The sequence below is a fragment of the Chiloscyllium punctatum genome, chromosome 9 (assembly GCF_047496795.1).
Source record: "Chiloscyllium punctatum isolate Juve2018m chromosome 9, sChiPun1.3, whole genome shotgun sequence".
Taxonomy (NCBI): Eukaryota; Metazoa; Chordata; class Chondrichthyes; order Orectolobiformes; family Hemiscylliidae; genus Chiloscyllium; species Chiloscyllium punctatum.
Window position 1 is genome coordinate 80489609 of NC_092747.1, and position 15133 is coordinate 80504741.

General features: G+C 44.3%; 1 protein-coding gene across 1 annotated transcript in view; it reads right to left on the minus strand.

Annotated features, from left to right (window-relative positions):
- Positions 1 to 8955: 8955 nt before the first annotated feature.
- The window catches only part of uggt2 (UDP-glucose glycoprotein glucosyltransferase 2), a 381083-nt gene continuing 374905 nt past the window's right edge, over positions 8956 to 15133 (minus strand). The window contains exon 41 of the mRNA XM_072577884.1: positions 8956 to 11252. The gene's annotated coding sequence lies outside the window, so the exon portion shown is untranslated. The remainder of the gene's footprint in view (positions 11253 to 15133) is intronic.

Genomic DNA, 15133 nt, shown 5'->3' on the forward strand with positions numbered 1-15133 from the left:
TAGAGAGAAATTAACACTTTTGAATTGAGGACCTTTTGTAATCCAAGGAGCTCTGGCTACTGACCAAAAAAATGGAGATTGTGTGGGGTTGGGTAAAAATATAATTGAGAACCAAGTTGAATATGGAAAATTGAAAGGAATGGTGAAAATGCAAATAAATGAAGCAAAGAGGGAGCACAAAAAGAAACCGACAGACAGCCAACATGAAAAAGAATCCCATAATCAGAGTACTAGAGTCATAAAAGGACAAGAGCCCCAGTCAGAGATCAAAATGGAATCTGCATGTGGAGGGTCATAAAGTAATAATTAGTCATGCAGCACAAAATTCATTTTAGCTCATCAAGTCTATGCCAACCTATCTACACTAATCCCACTTTCCAACACTTAGTCATAGAGATGTACAGCACAGAAACAGACCCTTCAGTCCAACTTGTTTATGCTGGCCAGGTATCCAACTTGTCAGCATTGGTCCATATCCTTCTAAACTCTTCCTATCCAGATACCCATCCAGATGTCTTTTAAATGTTATGACTAAACCTGTCTCTTCCTACTCCACTGGCAGCTCATTCCATACACACCACCTGCTGTGTGAAAATGTTGCCACTTTAATTTTAAAAACCCCCTTATGATTTTATAAACCACTATATAAAGGGAGCTCCTTAGCCTCTGATGTTCAAGGGACAATAGCCCCAGCATATTCAGCCTCTCCCTACAACTGCAGCATTCTAACCCTGACAACATCTTGGTAAATCTTTTCTGAATTCTTTCCAGTTTCACAGTGTCTTTCCTATAACAGGGAAACCAGAACGCTTACTCCAAAAGTAGCCTAACTAATGTCCTTGGCCCATAACTTTGAATGTTTTGACATTTTAAGTGCTCTTCCACACACCTTTTCAAAAATGGAGGTTTGCTATTTCTACTACCCTCCCCAGGTAATGCTTTCCAGATTCCTACCACCCTCTGGCAGAAAAACTTTCCCTAAAAACTCATCCAACCCTTTTGCCTTCACCTTTTTAAAATTATGGCCCTTCACTATTGAGGAATAGTTGCTTCTGACCCACCCCATTCATGCTCCTCATAATCTTATACAACTCAATTAGGTCCCCTGTCAGCCCTGTGTATTCTAATGAAAACAACCTGAGCATATACAGCTTCCCTTCAATGCTAAAATGCACCAACCCAGGCAACATCCTGGTGAATCTCCAGTACAGTCATGTCCTTCCAATAGTGTAGTGACCAATTGTGAACTAACCAGTTTTGTATTCTTCCAACACGACATCCCTGCTCTTAAAATCTGTCGCAATTGATTAAACTCCAGCACCCATATGCTATCTTAACTATCTTGCTAACTGGTTTCTGTCACCTTAAGGGGTCTGGGGATAAACACCCCAAGATCACTTCCTGACCTTTTAAATTTACACTTAATATATTTTTTCCTTGTTAAAGGCAGATACAACAGAGGTCATGTTGAAACAAGAGGTAGTTCAATATCTATAAGGGTTTACAATGGATGAATATTGTATATACTCACTGTATATTGAGGCACCAGGACTAGAATAGATGCATTCATGGATGTTGTAGTAAGTGAAGGTGTAAACTGCAGAGGTACTGGCAAGTTTTTTTTAGTTTTCCTGAAATCTGGATGGTGCTAAAGGTCAGAGTATTAAGTATAGGAGTTGGGAGGTCACGTGGCTGTACAAGATGTTGGTTATGGTACTTTTAGAATATTGCGTGCAGTTTTTGTCTCCTTCCTATTGGAAGGATGTTATGAAACCTGAAAGGGTTCAGAAAAGATTTACAAGGATGTTGCCAGGGTTGAATGATTTCAGCTGTATGGAGAGGCTGAATAGACTGGGGCTGATTTTTTTTTTAGATTAGATTACATTACAGTGTGGAAACGGGCCCTTCAGCCCAACAAGTCCACACTGCCCCGCCGAAGCGCAACCCACCCATACCCCTACATTTACTCCTTACCTAACACTACGGACAATTTTAGCATAGCCAATTCACCTGACCCTTTTCTCTAGAGCGTCTGAGCTTGCAACGGCAGGGGACCTCAGACCCGTAGCATGTGCCTTTTGCTTGATGTGGGAGCTTAGAGTGTCTGACGTTTCTGACTCTTACACTTGCAAGAAATGTGTCCAGCTGCAGCTCTTGTTTGACCGCATGACAGCTCTGGAGCTGCAGATGGACTCACTGTGAAGCATCCGCAATGCTGAGGAGATCATAGATAGCACGTTTAGTCAACTGGTCACACAGCAGGTTAGAGTTGCTGAGAGAGACAGTGAATAGGTGACCAAAAGACAAAAAAAAGAGTAGGAAGGCAATGCAGGTGTCCCCTGCGGTCATCTCCCTCCAAACCAGGTATACCGTTTTGGATACTGTGGGCAGCAGTTGCCAGGATCATGGCACTGTGGCGAGCTCTGCTGTTCAGAAGGCTGGGAAAAAGACTCATAGGGCCATAGTCATAGGGGATTCTATCGTGAGAGGAGTAGATAGGTCGTTCTGTGGCCGAAAATGGGACTCCCAGATGGTATGTTGCCTCCCAGGTGCTCTGAAAAGCGCAGCAGGTCAGGCAGCATCCAAGGAGCAGGAGAATCGACATTTCGGGCATAAGCCCTTCTTCAGGAAGTCTTCTGCCCGAAACGTCGATTCTCCTGCTCTTTGGATGCTGTCTGACCTGCTGCGCTTTTCCAGCAACACATTTTTCAGCTCTGATCTCCAGCATCTGCAGTCCTCTCATTCTCCCCAGGTCAGGGATGTCACTGATTTGGCTGCACAGCTTTCTAAAAGGGGAGGGTGAACAGCCAGTTGTCTTGGTGCATATAGGCACTAACGATATAAGTAGGAAATGAGATGAGGTCCTGAAAGAAGAATTCAGGGAGCTGTGAGAGCAGTTTAAAGAGAAGGACCTCAAAGGTAGTGATCTCAGGATTACTACCAGTGCCACGTGCTAGCCAGCGTCGAAATGAAAAAAGCAGGATGAACACATGGCTTAAGAGATGGTGTAGGGGGGAGGGGACATTGGGATCGTTTCTGGGGAAGGTGGGACTATTACAAAATGGACGGTTTACATCTGAACCAGACCGGAACCAATGTCCTTGGGGGAGTTTTTGCTACTATGGTTGGGGAGTTTTTAATCTAATGTGGCAGGGGGGCTGGGAACCAGAAGAGAAAACAAATAAGCAGTGAGGTGGAGACTGTGTAAGAATTATGAAGAAAGCATTAATAAAGGCAAGAGTAGGCAGAGAGCAGATGAGCGCAAAAAAACTGGTGGCATGAAATGCATCTGCTTTAATGCAAGGAGTATCGTGTGTAAGGCAGATGAATTTCGGGCTTGGATTGGTGCCTAGGTGTATGATATTGCAATTACAGAGACTTGGTTGAAGGAAGGGCATGATGGTTGGCAATTAAATGTTCCAGGATAGAGATGCTTCAGACATGACAGGGAAGGAAGAAAGAGGGGATGGGGTTGCATTACTAGTCAAGGACAATAGCACAGCTGTGCTAAAGGAGGTCTTTGGGTAGTGGAGGTCTTGGGTAGTGAGGCATTATGGGTGGAGGTGAGAAATAAGAAAGGTGCAGTCACCTTGTTGGGGCTGTATTACAGGTCTCCCAACAGTGAACGTGAGGTAGAAGAACAAATAGGTAAATAAATTATGGAAAGATGGAGCGGCTGTAGGGTAATGGTGATGGGAGATTTTAATTTTCCCAACATTGACTGGGATACACTTAATGTCAAGAGGTCTGGATGGGGTAGAATTTATAAGAAGCATCCAGGAGAGTTTTGTCAATAGTCTGACGAGGGAAGGGGCCAAATTGGACCTGGTATTGGGGAACGAGCCAGGACAGGTGGTAGAACTTGCGGTGGGGGAATTTGTTTGGGAATAGTGACAATTCTGTAAGTTTTAGAATACTTGTAGATAAAGAAAAGATTGGTCCTAAGGGAAGAATACTAAACTGGGCCAAGGCCAATTATATCAAGATTAGACAGGAGCACGGAAATGTGGATTGGACACAGCTATGTTTTGAGATGTGGGAGGCTTTGAAAGATAGTGCAGGATAGGCATGTCTCGTTGAAGGCAAAGGATAGGAAGGGCAAGATTTGTGAACCGTGGATGACAGGAGAAATTGTACAACTAGCCAAGAGGAAAACTGAAGCATACATAAGATCTAGGCAGCTAAGAACAGAATGGGCCCTAGAAGAATATCGGAAGAGTAGGACAAGTCTTAAATGAGGAATCAAGCGGGCTAAAAGGGGTCATGAAATAGCTTTAGCGAACAGAATCAAGGAGAATCCCAAAGCATTTTATTCTTGTATAAGAAGCAAGCGGGTTACTAGAGAAAGGATTGGTCCACTAAAGGATAAGGAAGGAAGGCTGTGTGTCAAACCTGAGAGAATAGGTGAGATTATGAATGATTACATCCGTGCTCACTGAAGAGAGGAACATGATGAATGTTGAGATTAGAGGTAGAAGTTTGATTCGTCTGGATCACGTTGACGTAAGTAGGGAAGATGTGTTGGGTAGGCTAGAGGTTATTAAGGTGGACAAATCCCCAGGACCGGATGGGATCTATCCCAGGTTGCTGAGGGAGGCGAGAGAGGAAATAGCTTGGGCCCTGACAGATATTTTTGTGGCATTCTTATGTACAGGTGAGGTGCCGGAGGCCTGGAGGGTTGCTCGTGTTGCCTTCCTGTACCAGAAGGGTAATAGGGATATTCTGGGTAACTACAGACCAGTCAGCCTGAAGTTGGTGGGAAAGTTGCTGGAAATGGTACTGAGGGATAAGATCTATTTATATTTAGAAAAGAATGGGCTTATCAGTAATATGCAACATGGTTTTGTGCGGGGGAGATCGTGCCTTACCAACTTAATAGTCTTTCGAGAAAGTGACAAAGTTGATATGCTGATGTCATATACATGGACTTTAGTAAGGCGTTTGATAAGGTTCCCCATGGTAGACTAATGGAGAAAGTGAAGTCACATGGTGTGCAGGGTGTTCTAGCTAGGTGGATAAAGAACCGGTTGAACTACAGGAGACAGAGTAGTAGTTGAAGGGAGTTTCTTGGAATGGAGAAAAGTGACTAGTGGTGTTCCACAGGCTTCAGTATTGGGACCACTGTTGTTTGTAATATATATAAATGATCTGGAATAATATACATAAATGATCTGGAAGAGGGCACTGTTGGTGTGATCACAAGTTTGCAGATGACACTAAGATTGGTGGAGTAGTAGAAAGCATAAGGGACTGTCAGAGAATACAGGAGGATATAGACAGACTGGAGAGTTGGGCAGAAAAGTGGCAGATGGATTTCAATCCAGACAAATGTGAGGTGATGCATTTAGGGAAGACTAATTCTAGAGTGAATTATACAATGAGCGGAAGAGTCTTGGGAAAAGTTGATGGGCAGAGAGATCTGGGAGTGCAGGTCCATTGTACCCCAAAGGTTGCTGCACAGGTGGGTAGAGTAGTCAAGAATGCATATGTTATGATTGCCTTCATTGGACGGGGTATTGAGTATAAGAGCTGGCAAGTCAATTTAACATTGTACAAAACATTGGTTCAGCCGCATTTAGAATATTGTGTACAGTTCTGGTCGCTACATTACCAAAATGATGTGGACGCTTTGGAGAGGGTGCAGAGAAAGTTTACGAGGATGTTGCCTGGTATGGAAGGTGCTAGCTACGAAGAGAGGTTGAGTCAGTTAGGTTTATTTTCATTAGCAAAAAGGAGATTGAGGGGGGGACCTGATTGAGATTTACAAAATCATGAAGGGTATAGACAGGGTGGGTAGAGACAAGCTTTTTCCTCAGGGTGAAGAATTCCATAACTAGGTCACTCTTTCAAAGTGAGAGGTGGAAAGTTTAAGGGGGATACATGCGGCAAGTCCTTCACACAGGGAGGTGGACGTCTGGCATGCGTTGCTAGAAGAGGTAGTAGAGGCAGGCACGGTAGATTTCATTTAAGATGCGTCTGGACAGATGCATGAGTAGGTGGGGAGCAGAGGGATACAAATGCTCAGGAATTGACCAAAAAAAGAAAACGCTGGAAAATTTCAGCAGGTCTGGCAGCATCTGGAAGGAGAGAAAAGAGCTGATGTTTCGAGTCTAACTGACCCTCTTGTCAAAGCTGACAAAGGAATTGACTGACAGGTTTAGACAGTACATTTGGATCGGCTCAGGCTTGGAGGGCTGAAGGGCCTGTTCCTGGGCTGTAAATTTTCTTTGTTCTTTGTATTATTGCCAAGGTTGGAAGATTTGCGCTATAGGGAGCGGCTGAATAGTGTGGGGTTGTTTTCCCTGAATTGTTGGAGACAGGAGTGACCTTATAGAGGTTTATAAAATCATGAGAGGCATGGATAGGATAGAACATAGAACAATACAGCACAGAACAGGCCCTTCGGCCCACGATGTTGTGCCGAACTTCTATCCTAGATTAAGCACCCATCCATGTACCTATCCAAATGCCGCTTAAAGGTCGCCAATGAATCTGACTCTACCACTCCCACGGGCAGCGCATTCCATGCCCCCACCACTCTCTGGGTAAAGAACCCACCCCTGACATCTCCCCTATACCTTCCACCCTTCACCTTAAATTTATGTCCCCTTGTAACACTCTGTTGTACCCGGGGAAAAAGTTTCTGACTGTCTACTCTATCTATTCCTCTGATCATCTTATAAACCTCTATCAAGTCACCCCTCATCCTTCGCCGTTCCAACGAGAAAAGGCCGAGAACTCTCAACCTATCCTCGTACGACCTACTCTCCATTCCAGGCAACATCCTGGTAAATCTTCTCTGCACCCTCTCCAAAGCTTCCACATCTTTCCTAAAGTGAGGCGACCAGAACTACACACAGTACTCCAAATGTGGCCTAACCAAAGTCCTGTACAGCTGCAACATCACCTCACGACTCTTGAATTCAATCCCTCTGCTAATGAACGATAATACTCCATAGGCCTTCTTACAAACTCTATCCACTTGAGTGGCAACCTTCAAAGATCTATGTACATAGACCCCAAGATCCCTCTGTTCCTCCACCTGACCAAGAACCCTACCATTAACCCTGTATTCCGCATTCTTATTTGTTCTTCCAAAATGGACAACCTCACACTTGGCAGGGTTGAACTCCATCTGCCACTCCTCAGCCCAGCTCTGCATCATATCTAAGTCCCTCTGCAGCCGACAACAGCCCTCCTCACTGTCCACAACTCCACCTATCTTCGTATCATCTGCAAATTTACTGACCCACCCTTCGACTCCCTCATCTAAGTCATTAATAAAAATTACAAACAGACAAACAGGATAAATAGACAAAGTTTTTTTTCCCTAGGATGGGAGGGTCCAAAACTAGAATGCATAGAATAGAATATTACAGTGCAGTACAGGCCCTTCAGCCCTCGATGTTGCGCCGACCTGTGAAATTAATCTGATGCCCATCTAATCTACGCCGTTCTATTATTATCAATACGTATGTTGAATACCCATTTAAATGGCCTTAGCATCAGCGAGTCTACTATTGTTGCAGGTAGGCCGTTCCACACCCCTACTACTGAGTAAAGAAACTACCCGATATCTGTCCTAAATCTATCACCGTTAAATTTAAAGCTATGTCCCCACATGTTAGCCTTCACTATCCGAGGAAAAGACTCACTGCACACACGATCTAACTTTCTGATTAGGTTATATGTCTCTATTAAATCACCTCTAAACCTCTTTCTAACGAAGACAGCCTCAGTTCTCTCAGCCTTTCCTCGTAAGACCTTCTTTCCATACCAGGCAACATCCTAGTAAATCTCCTCTGAACCCTTTCCAAAGCTTCCACGTCCTTCCTATAATGTGGTGACCAGAATTATACGCAATACTCCAGGTGCAGCCTTACCAGTGTCTTATACTGGTGAAGCATAACCTCATGGCTCCGAATCTCAATCCCCCTCTTTCCTGCGCTGTCTCTCTCTCTCGCCCAGTCTTTCTTGCTTTCTCCTATTCTCTTTCTCCCACTGTCTCTCTCTCTTGCTCGCTTTCTGCTGTTTGCTATAAGGTTATGATGAGAGAGGAAAGATATAAAAGGGACCTGAGGGGCACCTTTTTCAGAGGATGGTGCACATGTGGAACGAGCTACTAGAGGAAATGGGAGAGACTGGTATAATTACAGCATTTAAAAGGCATCTGGATGGGTACATGAATAGGAAGGGTTTCGAGGGATATGAGCCAAGTGCTGGTAAAGGGGACTAGATTTTGTGAGGATATCTGGTCGGCATAGACTAGCTGGAGCAAAGTGTCTGTTTCTGTGCTGTACATCCCTATGACTCTATCGCCCTCTTCTGTCCTTGCTCTCCCGCTCTCCCGCTCTCCCTTGCTTTCTTCCACACTCTTGCTTTCTCCTGCTCTCTCTCTCCTCACTCACTTTCTCTCTCCCCTCTGCTCTCCCTCCTGCTCTTTCACTCTCCCATCTCGCCCCCATCCTCCTTTCTCTTTCCCATTCTCCCCCAAAGTCTCACCCCTCTTGCTCTCTCTCGCTTTCTCCCACTCTCTCTTGCCCCCTGCACTCTCCCTCGCTCTCTCCTTGCTCACACTCTTGCTGTCTCTCCCTTCTCTTTCCACTTTTTCTCTCTTCCCCTCTCTCTCCTCCGCCCTCTAACTCGCTCTCCCCACATTCTCTCCTCCCTTTCCTGCTGTAGTCCCACCTCGCACTCTCTCCCCCTTTTCTTGCACTCCTGTCCCTGTGCTGTCTTTCTCTCTCCCCTTCTCTCTTGCTTTCCAATGTGCTTTCTCTTCTGCTCTCTCTCTCTCTTGCTTTCTTCCATTTTCTGTCTCTCCTGCTTGTTTTCCCTCGTCTCTCTCTGCCCTTCTCTCGCTCTACACCCACTTTGCACTTTCTCTCACCTCCCTCTAGGTCTCTCTCTCTCTCTCCCTCCCTCCCAGTCCCTCTTCCCCTTGCCATCTCTCTGGCTCTCCCCGGCTTCCTCACGTTCTTGCACTCTAACTCCCCCTCTCTACCATTCTCTCAGCCTTGCTCTCTTCCCCTCTCTCTCTGGCCCCCACTTCTCTTTCCCTCTCTCTTTCTCCCATTCTCACTCTCTCCGCTCTTTCCCTATGCCACTTTCTCCCGCTCTCTCGCTCACTCTCTCCCTTCCCTCAATCTCTCTCTCTCTCCCACACTTGCTCTCTCCTGCTTTCTCCCGCATTCTCACTCACTTTCTCTCTCCTGTGCTCTCGCTCTGTCTCTTACACTCCTGCTATCTATTGCTTTCTCCAGCCCTTACTTTCTCCTGCTGTCTCTCCCCGCACTCTCCTTTGCTCCCTCTCTCTCCTCTGTCCGCACTCGCACACAATCTCTACCCCACACCCTGTCTTGTTCTCTACCCTTTACTCTTCCTTGTGCTCTCTCTCCTTCTCTTTCCAGCTCGCGCTCTCTCTTCTCTCTCTCTCTCAATGTGACCTCTTTACCCGCGGCTCTCTGTCACGTGCGTGAGCTCGGAACCTGATTGAGTCTTTTGAGGGGGTGACAAGGATTATTGTTGAAGGAAAGGCTGTGGATGTAGTTTATGTTGAAGTCAGTAAGGCATTTGAAAAAATCCCACCTGGCAGCTTGGTAGAAAAACTAACATCACAGGGGATTCGAGGTGGGCTGGCTTGATGATTACAAAACTGGCTTGATCATAGAAGTTAAAAATCGCACATCAGTTTATAGTCCAACAGTTTATTGGGAAGTACAAGCTTTTGGAGTGCTATTTCTTCATCAAGTAAATAGTGGGACAGGATCATAGGACACTGATCTTTTTACTATAAATTGTAAGAGTCATAACTGATGTATTGAACAAATCTTTAATCACTTAGAGTGGGGTTGCAGGTTTTGATTCATAAATATGTAAATCCCAGAACTTCTTTCAAATAACATTCCTGGGATAACTTAAGGTTTTATAAAAAGAAAAGGTGACATTTCAGCTCCCACAATGCATTAAAGGTGTGAGGTAGAGTCTGTCTGTATCCCAACCTTGAGTCAGATTGGTTCTATTTTCAAAGTAGGAATTTATAAAATGTCACATGGACTGACTGCCTACCGAGTGTGTGCTTTTTGAACAAAATTGAGTGTATCTGCAAATGTAAATTCATCCATAGACGTGTGTGGGAGAGAGAGAGAGAGAGTGTGTGAGAGAGAGTTTGTGGACATGCTTGATAAAGTTTGTGCGTAAGTGTGACAGTGTAATGCCTGTGAGAGGGTATGCATGTGGGAATGTGTGTGTGTGTCTGTCTGAAAGACAGCGTGTGTATGAGAGAGGGTCTGTTTGAGTGTGATCGTGTATAGCTATGGGTGTGAGAATATATAGTGTAGTGGGGTCACCTGTAGTCTGACATGAACCCAAGGTCCCCGTTGAGGCGAACTTGGCTATCGGCCTCTGCTCGGCAATTCTGCATTGTTGCATATCCCAAAGTCACCCGAAGATCCGTGGGGGAATGTCCCTTACTGCTGAAGTGTTCCCTGCCTGGGAGGGAATATCTCTGTCCAGCGATTGTCCATTCATGCGTTGTCATAGCATCTGCTTGGTCTCACCAATGTAGCATGCTTTGGAACATCCTTGCTTGCAGTGCATGAGGTAGACAAACCTGAAGAAGGGCTTATGCCCGAAACGTCGATTCTCCTGTTCCTTGGATGCTGCCTGACCTGCTGCGCTTTTCCAGCAACACATTTTCAGCCCAAACCAAATCAGTACCTGCTGTGCACATGGTGGGTGGTGCCCCGCATGTAATGGTAGCATCAACATCAAAACTCTTGCAGTGGTTCCATGATAAGGTTGTATGGTGTCATGGTTAATGTTGTCCTGAAGGCTGGGCAGTTTGTTGCAATCAATGGGCTGCTTAAGATTTGGCAGTTGTTTAAAGGCGAGAAGTGGAGGCGTAGGGAAGATCTTGGCGAGGTACTCATCCTCATCAATAATGTGTTGCAGGCTGCGAAGAACATGATGTAGTTTCTCTGCATGGAGACCAGTAACTAGTGTTGTTCCACAGGGATCAGTCTTAGGTTCTCTGTTGCTTATAGTATATATAAATGATCTGGAGGAAAATGTGGGTGGTTTCATTAGTATGTTTGCAGATGACACAAAGGTTGGTGATGTTGATAGCGCTGATGATTGTGAAGGGATACCACAGGATATAGACAGATTGGTGACTTTGGCACAGAAATGGCAGACGGAGTTTAATCCAGACAAATGTGAGGTGATGCATGTTTTCCAGCAACACATTTTCAGCTCTGTGGGATATAGGTAAAGTAGTGTTACTTCTGCAATTATAACTACTTATGCAAGGTAAATGAACTCTCACCAGTGTAATTGTTTCAACTAAGAGCTGAGTCAACTAGTATGCAAACTGTGTATGAAATACATAATTGTTTTTATATTAGCTAAAATTGTATGCAAGAATGAAATGTGACTGCAAAACAATGATAGATGTTACAGACAAATAGATAAGGTGCTGTGAGGATGTAGGTTAAGCCAGATATGCTTGCACAAGCAGTCGTTATAAGCATCTGTTTCCCACTTTTACAGAAACACAGGAACAAACCCCAATTAGAAGGTCATAAGGATCAGTATGGTTGGGGAAAGCACAGATGGAGGGAGTAGATAATACCTAACAATGGGCCACAGCAGGATGTGGTCAAACGGCCTTGAGGCCAGAAATAAGTATTTTGTCACAGATAAGGCCGGATAAGGCAAGAGATAAACAGGAGTAATGGGTGCCGGTCTTAGAGAAGTGGAAGATGTAAACGGGGAGGCGCAATGGGATTTTAAAAAAAAAAGGAACCAAATTACATAAATATCGTGTATTCGTTGAATTCAGTGTGTGTGTCCCCTGCCTTGTAGACAGTGAACATCACCCCCTCTTGCAAGGGTAAAATAAATGACACTACTGATTCAGATCTTGTCTCTGACTGAAATTATTGAAGTGAGTGAGCTTTGTTTCTCACCGGTCTAAATTGATGTGTTTATTCATGGAGTTCTGGTTAGAATGCTATGCCTCTAAGAATTCTCGTTTGTGTCTTTGTTTTGCCTGTCCTAGATATGTGTGTTGTCCCAGTCAAAGTAGTATCCTTCTTGTCTGTATGGATCGAAACTAGTGATAGTGAGTCGTGTCTTTTGGTATCCAGTTGGTGTTCATGTATCCTGGTGGTACGTTTCCTGCTAGTTTGTCCGATTATAGTGTTTTTTTACAGTTCTTGCATGGTATCTTGTAAATGACATTAGTTTTGCTGGTGGTGTCTATTGGATCCTTTTGGTTCATTTAGTTGCTGTTTAAGTGTGTTGGTAAGTTTGTTGCCAAGGGGTCTGTGTAGTCTGGAAGTCATTTCTGATATGTCTTTGATGTAATGTGGCTAGAGTTTTTCGTTGCGTTGTGTCTGCTTGTTTGGGTTTGTTTCTGAGAAATTGGCAGATTGTGTTTATTGGGTACACGTTTTTCTTGAAAACGAGATGGATCCAACACACCACGCTTCTATCGATTTACCAAAAATATACAAACCAAGGGCCTCCCTCAGACCCATCAACATACAGACTAGCCTAATTAACTCCACCCAAGAATTCCTGAACACCATAAAAGACACTAAGATAGATGAGGATGAAATAATGGTCTGATTTGATATTACAGCTCTTTTCACATCAATTAACATTGACCTGACCAAAGAAACACTGGCATCACTTCTAGGAAAACTAGGACCATAAACACCAAACAGCACCAACTTCATCAGCAATAATAACATCATCGAGCTAGTGGACTTGTGCCTCACTACCCACTTCACATTCAATAATAAAACCTACAAACAATAGCAGGGCTCATAGCAGAAGCAGTAATTCAGAGACTTGAACAAGCTGCCCTCCCGCCTATCCAACCCAAACTTTGGGTCAGCGGCATAGATCACAAAATGGAACAAATTAGAGGAAACATACAACACCATCAACAATATCGTGACAGGCATTAAATTCACAAAAGAGGAGAAGAATAGACAACAGACTCCCATTCCTAGAGTGACAGTTGAACGTATAGTTAACGAAGAGCTTCAAACCAGCGTCTACGGAAAAACTACACACATGGACCAAATACTTAACTTCAGAAACAATCATCTCAACACCCACAAACGGAATTGCATCAAGACATTATTTCAATGAGCTTCATTACACTGCAGCACCCAAGAAGTACAAAAGGCAGAAGAAAAATATCTCTACAACGTTTTCAAGAAAAACGGTTACCCAATAAACACAATCAGCCAATTTCTCAGAAACAAACCCGAGCAAGTAGACACAATGCAACCAAAAACTCTAGCCACATTACCTTACATCAAAGACATATCAGGAATGACTTCCAGATAATCAGAACCCTTGGTATCATGGTAGCCCAGAAACCTACCAACACACTTAAACAGTGACTAATGAACCAAAATGATCCATTACATATCACCAGTAAAACTTGCCGCCAGGATACATAAACACCAACTGGCTACTAAAAGGCACAACCCACTATCACTAGTTTCCATACATATAGACAAAGAACGACACCACTTTGACTGGGACAACACACACATCCTAGGACAGGCAAAACAAAGACATGCACGAGAATTCTTAGAGGCATGGAATTCTAACCAAAACTCCACCAATAAACATATCGATTTAGATCCTATCTACCTTCCCTTGAAAAAAAGAACCAGAAATGACATCACCCACCTTAAGAAACTAAGACCTAGAAATAGAGAGGCAGGACATAACACCAACACTTGACCAGACACACTCATTGATGATGTTACCTAGTATGGTGACGAAACATCTGAAAACAAACCTTCAAGCTCAGCGAGCTAACTTATATAAAACCCTTGTTAGGCTGCATTTGGAGCAATATCTGCTGTTTTGGTTGCCTCACAACCAGAAGGATGTGGAAGCTTTGGAGAGTGCAGAGAAGGTTCACGAGGATATTGTCTGGTCTCAAGGGCATTGGCTATGAGGAAAGATTAAAAAGACTAGTGGCTTAGTGATTAGCACTGCTGCCTCACAACGGTAGGAACTTGGGTTTGATTCCTGCCTCGGGCAACTGTCTGTATGGAGTTTGCACGTTCTCCCTGTGTCTTCATGGGTTTCCTCTGGGTGGTCCGATTTCCTCCCACAACCTAAAGATGTGCAGGCCAGATGAATTGGCCAAACTTAAATTGCCCATAGTGTTAGGTGCATTATTAGTCAGGGGTAAATATAGTGCAGGGGGACTGGGTTTGGGTGGGATACTCTTCGGAGGGTCAATGTGGACTTGCTGGGTCAAAGGGCCTGTTTCCATACTGTAGGGAATCTAATCTTTTAAAAAAAAAAGACTAGGATTGTTTTCATTGGAAAGATGGCAGCTAAGAGATCTAATAGAGGTCTACAACATTATGACAGACCTAGGTAGTCAGGCATTTTCCCAGGGTTGACGTTTCGATAACAAGGGGACACAGGTTCAAGGTGAGAGGGGCAAGTTTAAGGAAGGTGTACAAGGGAAGTTTTTCATGCAGACTGTGATAGGAGCATGGAATTCACTGCCAGTGGAGTAGGTATGTTGTTGACGTTTAAGAGACATCTGAATAGTTACATGAAAAGCAAGGGAATAGAGGATAATGGACTGAACATGGGCAGAAGGTTTATTTTAGTTTACTTAGGGCATGATGATCAGCATAGGCTTGGAGGGCTGAAGGGCCTGTTTCTGTTCTGTACTCCTCTTTGTTCTTGTTCTTGTGTATTCTCTCTCCCATATCTTCTTTCTCCATCTGCCAGCCTCTACATTCAAAGGCTCATTCTCTGCCATTGCAGATAACCCCAGCAGAATGCCAGCAACAAAAACATCTTCCCTTTGCTCTCACTTTCTGCGTTTCACAGGGATTGCTCCCCCCCCCCACCCCCAGGACACCCTAGTCCATACCTTGACCATGGCATCTTCCCAAGTAAGGGTAGAAGATGCAACACTTAACCCTTCACCTCCTCTCTGCTCACTATCCAAGAGCCTAAATAGTCTCTTCAGGTGAAGCAACGTTTGGCGTGGTAACTCCTCCAACCTTGTGTATTGTATTTGCTCAACCCAATGTAGCCTACTCTACCTCAGAGAAACCAAACGCAGACTGGGTGA